Genomic DNA, 9,285 nt, shown 5'->3' on the forward strand with positions numbered 1-9,285 from the left:
GGTCTACAGAGCTAGTTCCAGGACAGGCTCCAAAGCCACAGAGAAACCCTGTCTCGAAAAAAACAAAAAACAAAAAACAAAAAAAGGTCTTTCCCTTACCACAAAGCTGGACGATAGCTCAATTGCTTTAGGAGATTGATTTCTGAAATTCAGGCCTATCTCTTGACCAATGAATAAAAATGTAGTCTTCAAATTAAGTTGAATAAATAGAGGAAATGTCACAAGGCGGTTGAACTGTTGTTAGCCAGCACAGCTCTCTTGACGGGCAGGTGAAAAAGCAAGAAACAAACAAACAAGCCAAAAAACAAAACAAAAATCCATGGTGGAATTACTCAATGTTCTATACTTGAATGGAACTGTTAGAATAAATATCTAAGTATGTAAAACTGGAATTATTAAAATGTCTCACAGGTGTGTTCCAGCTAGCTGACACAGCAATGGCTGTCTACCAATGCAAAGCTGAAGAAGCCAGTAATATTTCAATCCATAAGGCTGGGTATCTCAGCTTGCCTTCAGTTTACACCAAAAATCCCAACGACTAACCATTAAGAAGAGTAAAGGAATGACCTTTCAAGCCACAGACAGGGCAACCAGGCAAAGAGAAATAGCTTCCTTCTTCAATATTCTTTGTATGTATGGGTTGCCACCAGAAGATCTGGCCCAGATTAGGGGAGGATCTTATTACCTCAAAAGTTCCAAATTGATAAAGAGTCTTCCCATTCCAAAACCTTTAATTAAGAAAAATCCCTTACGGGTGTGCATGATTCTTTGGGTTTAGTAAATTCCAGAGGTAGTCAGTTGGACTACCAAGAATAGCCATCACAACAGCGAAGAAAGAGAACCTGAGAAAGATTTCTTATCTACCAGAGGCAATGAGAGTATGGGAATCATTCCGACAGCAATGCTTTTCCTACATAAGGAATGCATAGGGATTTTGCTTAGGAAGCCTGGACAAGTTCTCTTCCTATGCATGCTCAGTTAACAAATCCAGTTCTGATTTTGGTCACAGGCAGTGACTTTTAGGGAATCCTTACCTCAAATGACTATAGGAATATACAGAAATTATAAAAATAAAATGAAAAATGCCTCTTACGTGTTCATCTTTTTTTGTTTTTTTGTTTTGTTTGCTTGCTTATTTTTTGAGACAAGGTTTTGCTGTAGCTTTGGAGTCTGTCTTGGAACTAGCTCTTGTAGACTAGGCTGGCCTCAAAATCAAATAGATGATCCACTTGCTTCTGCCTCCCGAATGCTGGTGTGTTCATTTTATACCACAAGGTCTGAAAACCTTTTATATACCACAGAGCTGAAAACCAAGTAAGTGACACAGCGAAAGTAGATGGATTTGGATCCTGTGCTTTCTGCCAATCATTGTGTATGATCTAAAAGACTGATGTATCAGTGTCACAATTCTCACAAGCGCAGAGATGACACAAATCCTGAATACATTAAGAAAAAGCCACATATCAGCCAAGTGATCACTGCTCTAATTTGGATGGCTATGATGAGCTATCCTAAGCTGAGAACAAAGGTCCTTTTGCCTCTGAGAGGCCACAGCTGCTTCCATACAAAATCAGAAGGAACTCATTTTAACTAGCCCTGGCTGCAGCTTGGAGAATTCCCTTCTTTCCTTTTTTAACCTTGATTTTTCTTTTAGTTATGTGGCGTTTTGCCTGCACTCACAATAACTTCAGAATCCCCCCCCATAAAGGGGTGGGGAGAGACGATGCTGGAGATAGGAGTTAGAGCAAATGGTTAGCTACCATGTGGTCTCCTGGAATGGAAGCTGGATCATCTGTAACAACTGCCAGTGCTCTTAACTGCTGGGCACTCTCTCCAGCCCCTCTTCTTTTATTTAAAATTTATTTCTATACATTTTAAATTGAAAGATATTACACTGTTTTCCCCATTTTTGTCCTCCCTCCAACCATTCCCATATACTTTGTCTCCAAATTCTTCCTCGTTAAGTGTGTATTAATAAAAATGTTGAAAAATACAAATACAAAATTCTGAGTCAATTTTTTGGTTTTATGTATTTGGTTTAAGGGCTGACAATGTTGTGTCAGAAAAATAATTAGGGAGCTTATTCCTACCTGAGATTAATTTTTTTCACATGTAAGAGAATTCAACTTTTTAATGACCATAAATTGTCTGAAACTTACTTGGCTTCCTTGGACAGGAAACCTAATAATGTACACAAAACTTAAGTTCAAAAATACCTTAGCTCTCAACAATAATAAATATTCCTGCAGATCATCCGGGTTCCATTTTCAGCATATAAAGAAGCTCAGAACTATCTTAGCTCCAGTTCCAGGGGTTTTGACACCATCTCCTGGCTCCATAGCCACCATGCATGAACGTGGTGCTCTTCGGTACACTGTGACCTAGTTTTGGACTAGTATATGAGAGCTTGTCCAATGGGTCTCCAGGTAACGAAAAAGCCCCAGGGGCTCAGTCTCACTACGAAAGGACCAGTGGACTTCAGAAAGAGGAGATTACTGCTGGGACTGTGCAAACTACATGCTTTTTCTCTCATAATGTTGATGATTCTCTGGGTCATTTTATCAGCCATGCATGGGACAGATATGGTCAATTGTGGAAACCCATTTTTTTCTCAGTTACTGCCCTGTAAAAGTCTTTTCTTTTCTTTTTTTTTTTTTTTTTTTTTTTTTTTGGTTTTTCGAGACAGGGTTTCTTTGTAGCTTTGAAGCCTGTCCTGAAATTAGCTCTTGTAGACCAGGCTGGCCTCGAACTCACAGAAATCCGCCTGCCTCTGTCTCCTGAGTGCTGGGACTAAAGGCATACACCATCACCACCCAGCTACTTCTCAGGTTTCTTGTCTGGTCATGCCAGCTGTTACTTCAGACTGTGGCAGATGTTCTGATTCAGGGTTAAAAGGATTGGGAGGAGGACACCCTAATATATGTAAATATGTTTTGAATGGCATTGTTAATCTTGGAAATGTGAGCATGGTCATTCCCCTTTTAGTTTTGTAAAGACAGTGTGTACCTGGCTTGATATTTGGATAAGTTAGCAATAAGCTAAGTGTTGTTTTTGGTTTAAAGGTGTTTTGATGTAGAAGTTGAGAGAAAACATATTTAATGTATTTGTTTTTGCTGGAAGTTAATATTGGAGGATGGAAAAAACTTGTTTGTTAATATGGAAAATCATGCTTTTTCTGATGTATAGACAAAGTAAGAAGGAGCTATTAGGGGCAGGCCACTTGTGGGAAACTCATGTAGTGGTCAGACAATGTGCTTCTTCTCACTAATACCCCTTCCCAACTCAGGACCTGAACCCAAGCTGAGGGTGGACCCCAACAGAGTACAAAGATATGCACACAGAAAAAAACACCCCCCCCCCTACACATAAAATAACATCTGAAAGCCCTACAGTGGTGGCACACACCTTTAATCCCAGCACTCCAGGCAGAGGTAGGCAGATCTCTCTGAGTTCAAGGCCAAACTGGTCTTCAGTTTGAGTTGCAGGAAATCTTGGACAACAAAGAGAAACCATTCCTCAATGAAGAGAGAGAGAGAGAGAGAGAGAGAGAGAGAGAGAGAGAGAGAGAGATCAGTAGATAGATAAATGGATAGAATAGATAGATAGATGAATGGATACATTAGATAGATAGGTATATATGTAGATAGATAGATAGATAGATAGATAGATAGATAGATAGATAGATAGATAGATAGATAGATGGATGATAGGTAGATAAACAAAGACTGAATTTAGACCTATGAAAAATGCAGCAACAACAAAACCATAAGAAGAGAGGGTTTGCACATCGAACTTAGTGTGGTATTGCTTTCTTTTAATCAGCGCTCCAGACAGAGAGGCAGGAAGATACATGTGAGTTTTATTTTTTTTTTGTTTTATTTTTTTTTAAAGTTTTATTTAATTATGTATACAGTATCCTGCTTGCAGGCCAGAAGAGGGCACCAGATCTCATTACAGATGGCTGTGAGCCACCATGTGGCTGCTGGGAATTGAACTCAGTACCTCTGGAAGAGCAGTCAGTGCTCTTAACCACTGAGCCATCTCTCCAGCCTACATGTGAGTTTTAAAGTATGTACTACATAGTCAATATTACACACACACAAATGCAGATGAAAAGAACAATACTGAATAACAGACAAGAAGTGGAGCGTTGGATAATTGGGACAATACAATGAATGCCTCTTAACGTCATTTCAGATGAAGGAATTTTACACTGATTACACTCCAGGTTTTTTTCTTTCATCCAATTATTCTCCGAAATCATTATCACACTTTTCTTGAACTCTATCTAGTTTACGATTTGAACTAGCTTGTCTGTAAATTAAGCTCTTTGCACACTTTCTTTTAGTGCTAAGACCCCAACTATGGGAGCTGAAACAATGCCTTCAAAGGTAAATATTCTTGCTAGCAGCAACCGAGTGAATTTTAAGAATGTTTTTCTGAAATTGTTAGAAATTTTCCCAGAATTGCATTGAAATGTCTGAAAGACCTCACTTTTTTTAATTTTTATACAATTATAGTATTATTTGTTATGCTATCAAAACTTTGATTAAATAGCTATTTTCTTTTTTTTTTTTTTTTTGGTTTTTCGAGGCAGGGTTTCTCTGTGGCTTTGGAGCCTGTCCTGGAACTAGCTCTGTAGACCAGGCTGGTCTCGAACTCACAGAGATCTGCCTGCCTCTGCCTTCCGAGTGCTGGGATTAAAGGCGTGCGCCACCACCGCCCTTAAATAGCTATTTTCATATGTTGAATGAAATAAGGAATGCTTATACTGGATTCCATGTTTCTATTAAAAACAGATGAGGACCAACTAGAAAAGCCTATAAATGAAATAGGTTTCTTTTTTTTCATTATATCAAAAGTAAAATTAGCAGTGTTTCTCATAATATTTCCTCTCTGGTGGGGAATGAACTAGGTCATATGTACTAAACTTCACAAAGAAATATGATATATACTTCTGCATTATAAACTAGGTAAGAAAACAGTAAAAACATACTATTGAATAAGGCTAGATGTATGTTTGTTTGTACACCATAATTTGTTAGAAAATGAAATTATTGGTGGAGCCTACCAAGGCTTTATGGTAGCCTAATGGAGTATTCAGCTCGCATTGAGCCCATTGTGGGAATAAGAACTAGGCTGCTTCTTCTCCAGATGAACAGGGACCCTTTTTTAATACGGGTTACATGTTGTGAGATGCCTCTTTTAATATCTTTGCTTCCAATAACTTGCACAGTGTAAATTTTTATTTTCCCTTTTTTCTGTTGACCAATAAAAAGCCATCTCAGTATTAATTTCCAGGCATCTTGGTGTACTATTTGTTAATCTGGGCAAAACATATATGTGGGGCAGGACATTTATTTTAATGAGCATAGTAAAAATTCTCTTATATATGTTAAAATAGCTTAGTGAGGAACCCCAGTACAGCCAAGCCTGCACATGTTAACCAGAACTCACTGATATCACTCACTCAAGATAACCAGACACAGTCCTAGAACCCCATGACACCCACTGGGCAGTATATAGAGACTAAATGCAATGCTTTACTCTGAATGTCTGGAGAGAAGCCACCTTGATTTGCCTGAGGCTAGGGAGTTGGAGACTTCTGTTAGAGCCTGGATATGACCTGCAGCTAAGATAACTTCTCAGAGTTAAGCAGCCAGAAGAGGATTGGTATAGGGCTACAGTTAGCAATTTTTGGGGTGAACCTTTGGTGATGATCATTAACATAAAATTTAACTTTTGATATACTAAGTATATCTATCTTCTTGTTCAGGACATTTCTCTCCTCCCTCCCCCAATTTTCCAGTATTAGTAGTTGTTCTTTTGGTGAATATTTCCCTTTCTGAGGCAATTACCACAATTCTTTTTTTTTTTTTTTTTTTTTTGGTTTTTCTAGACAGGGTTTCTCTGTGGCTTTGGAGCCTGTCCTGGAACTAGCTCTTGTAGACCAGGCTGACCTCGAACAAACAGAAATCCACCTGCCTCTGCCTCTGCCTCCCGAGTGCTGGGATTAAAGGCGTGCGCCATCGACCAGCAATTACCACAATTCTTAATAGCAACCCAAAACCTCTATCTATAGAAATAGAATCATTTATAACATCATCAAGCTCTAGAAATCTGGTAATAGCCACTATGACTATTCTTTTCTTTTTCTTTTTCAAGACAAGTTTCTCTGGGTAACAACTTAACTGTCCTTAAACTAGCTCCGGTGGACCAGGTTGACCTTGAATTTACATAGATCCGCCTACCCCCACCTCCTGAGAGCTGGGATTTTAGGTGTGAGCCATCACTGCTTGGCCTAATTTTTTTAATTCAAAATAGAAAACACCTCAGAACAGCAGTTTGTGTGCCTCATAATTGTTCTGCCCAAATTACGACTCCCCGGAGAGACCAGCAGAAAGGCCGAGACTCTAATAAGCCAGGTTTATTGTTGTTAATTAGCGTAACTCAAATTGTAATTTGGAGCTCTTCCCAAAACCCTAGTAAGCGTCTGGTGGAGGAGCTGTCCTCCTTCTGAGGGGTTAATCTTTTAAAGGTAAAACTTCAAACAAGTCCTTCAGAGACGTTTTTGGCACGGGTGCAAGGTCTTCTTGCCCTACCCTTTGTTCTTAGAACCAGACTCTTCTAATCTCTAGGTGGCTGTGTGTTTTACCACCCAGAATGGCCAAGTCTCCTTGAGCTCTGGAATTTCCCGGGTTGGGAGGGGGAAGGCAGGCCATTATTTTCCGGGGGAAAATGAAGCTAGTCTAAGCTAGTCTGGGTTTCTAATTTCTCACTTCGCGGGGAAACTTCTTGTTCCTTTCAGAATAGGAGACGAGGTTCGCACAATAATATTTCCAGTTTTACTGAACCGCTCACCTATGATGATTATTAGGCAGGCTGTCTGTTAAGTTGGGAGCTTAGCCCCCAACCCCTGGCCTGGGAGTTGCTTTACTCTGGGCTCCAAATCCCAGCATGGCAGGTCCTGACCCGTGAGCTCCCAGAGAAGAAACACGTGGTTTTCCGGTCTGCATGGGCTCCCTGCTGTCCTGTCTCGACCACCCTAGAGCGTCATTCTTAATAAAACGATGGGCATTTTATTTGGTTTGGATATCTTGTGCCGGCAGAGCTGTCGTTTTGCTTAGCACTGTCCTAGAGACATTCCAAGTAATTTCTGGTGGCTACAAAGTAGTAGGGGGACCCAAGAAACCTGTGTAAATCAGTTGGACACCAGAAAGTATTTGGAAGGCCCCTGAGCTTCTGAGGGTCTGGAGAGCGCTACTAGAAGCTGAGAAATCAGAAGGCCACCTGCTGGAGGGATGATCCTTAAAAGGGGCAGATAGAAGCCTGTGAGTTCAAAACCATCCTGGTCTACATAACAAGTCCCAGGACAGTCAGGGCTACATAGAAAGAATGTGCCAAAAACCAAACTAAATAAAAACAGGGTCTTTCTTCATGACATCAAAATGTTAGCGTTCTTTCCTACTTAAGCCTCATGAGGTTTTCCAATTTCAGTGTTTCCAGCAGTACAATCTTTTATGATTTTGATATAGATACAAAAGCCTTCCACTCAACCACTAATATTAAAAATATTTTCTGTATCCTTTCTTGCAGAGCAATGTGCTACAGTTGTAGAGTTGCAGAGCTATCCTGACTTATTAGGAAGCCAGCCTAGAGCTGCAATAGAACAGCTCCAGAGGCTGCAGTCACAATAGAACAGCTCAGCCCTGGAGGATAAACTTCCTGATTATGGGGAAGCCAGGCTACCTGAAGCTTTGGTGTGATGGGTGGATAGTCTCCCTGTAGGATATGGCAATGCTGTCCTTCTGGAGAGCCCCTACAGCTGAGCTCTGCTTTGTTCCCTTAAGGAAACATCCTAGCAGAGCTATCCACTTATTCTCCTGTCCAAGATGTTTCTTCTTTTGCTAACACTGTGCTAAAGGGGAAGCCCCTGCAGAAACACAGCAATCTCCTTAGGCTTCCACTAAAAGTTGTTACTTTTTTTCTGCTTGGCCTTGCTCAGCTCCCCTTAAGAAGCATCCTAACCAGGTTCTTCTGTTCTGCTCCACCTTGCTGAGGCTCTTAAGGTGTGTCTCAGGAAGGTTTTTCAGCTCGGTTTCCTAAGAGAGGTCCCAGCCAGATTTTTCTATTCTGCGTAGGTAAAGCGAGACTGTCACCCAAGATGCTTTTGAGAAAGAGATTTATTTGGGAGGGAGGAGTCCAGGAGAGTGGCTTTCTCTGCCAGAGAGGGATAAATGGTGACCTCTAGCAGAAGGAGCAGAGAGGCTTATATAGGGCTTCTTAGGGGTGGAGTTTTCCTAGGGAGAAGAGGGACTGGTATTTTTTCCCTGCTCAGGGACTGGTTAGTTTAGTTGGTCAGGGGCATTGAAGGCTCTCACCTCATGACCAAACTGTCTCTCTCTCTTTCTTTCTTTCTTTCTTTCTTTCTTTCTTTCTTTCTTTCTTTCTTCCTTCCTTCCTTCCTTCCTTCCTTCCTTCCTTCCTTTCCTTTTTTTTGGGGGGGAAGGATATTTTACATATATTATTTTATGTACATTGGTGTTTTGCATGGGGGTTGGGTCCCCAAAAACTGGAGTTACAGACAGTTGTGGGCTGCCATGTGGGTGCTGGGAATTGAACCTCTGGAAGAACAATCAGTTCTCTTAACTGCTGAGCCAATTCTCCAGTCCCTATCTTGAAGGATAATAACTATGCTGATATGGATAAGGTAAAAACAGATACCACACATTGGCGGTGACTGTACAGATGTGTTGGTCCAAATACATTTCAATAACTGTGCAGATAGTCATGAAAATTAATCTTAAAACAGTAGTTCTCAATCTATGGGTTTCGATCGTTTCACAGGGGTCACCCATCAGATAGCCTGCATATCAGATATTGATGTTATGATCTGTAACAGTAGCACAATCAGAAGTAGCAACGAAAATAATGTTATGGCTGGGGGTCACCAGAACATGAGGAACTGTATTAAAATGTCACCATTAGGAAGGTTGAGAACCACTGTCTTAAGAGAATTATTAGTAACTTTATCATATGGGGGAAAGGGGCATTGAGGAGATCTACCAAAAGAAAAGCTTGTTTCTTTCTTTTTTTTCTTTTAGGCTATTTTTTTTTAGATTTATTTATTTATTATGGATACAGCATCATGTCTGCATGGATGTCTGCAAACCAGAAGAGGGCACGAGATCCCATTACAGATGGTTGTGAGCCACCATGTGGTTGCTGGGAATTGAACTCAGGACCTTTAGGAAGAGCAGGCAATGCTCTTAACCTCTGAGCCAT

At 40.6% G+C, this 9,285-nt stretch overlaps 1 protein-coding gene and 1 pseudogene across 1 annotated transcript in view; one reads left to right on the forward strand and one right to left on the reverse strand.

The window, feature by feature from the left end:
- Positions 1 to 9,285, forward strand: part of LOC101984273 — a 398,439-nt pseudogene that overhangs the window by 217,111 nt on the left and 172,043 nt on the right.
- The window catches only part of LOC101989836 (zinc finger protein 431-like), a 257,504-nt gene that overhangs the window by 170,964 nt on the left and 77,255 nt on the right, over positions 1 to 9,285 (reverse strand). The gene's annotated exons all lie outside the window — the stretch shown is intronic.

This window comes from Microtus ochrogaster, unplaced genomic scaffold (assembly GCF_000317375.1).
Source record: "Microtus ochrogaster isolate Prairie Vole_2 unplaced genomic scaffold, MicOch1.0 UNK89, whole genome shotgun sequence".
Classification (NCBI taxonomy): Eukaryota; Metazoa; Chordata; class Mammalia; order Rodentia; family Cricetidae; genus Microtus; species Microtus ochrogaster.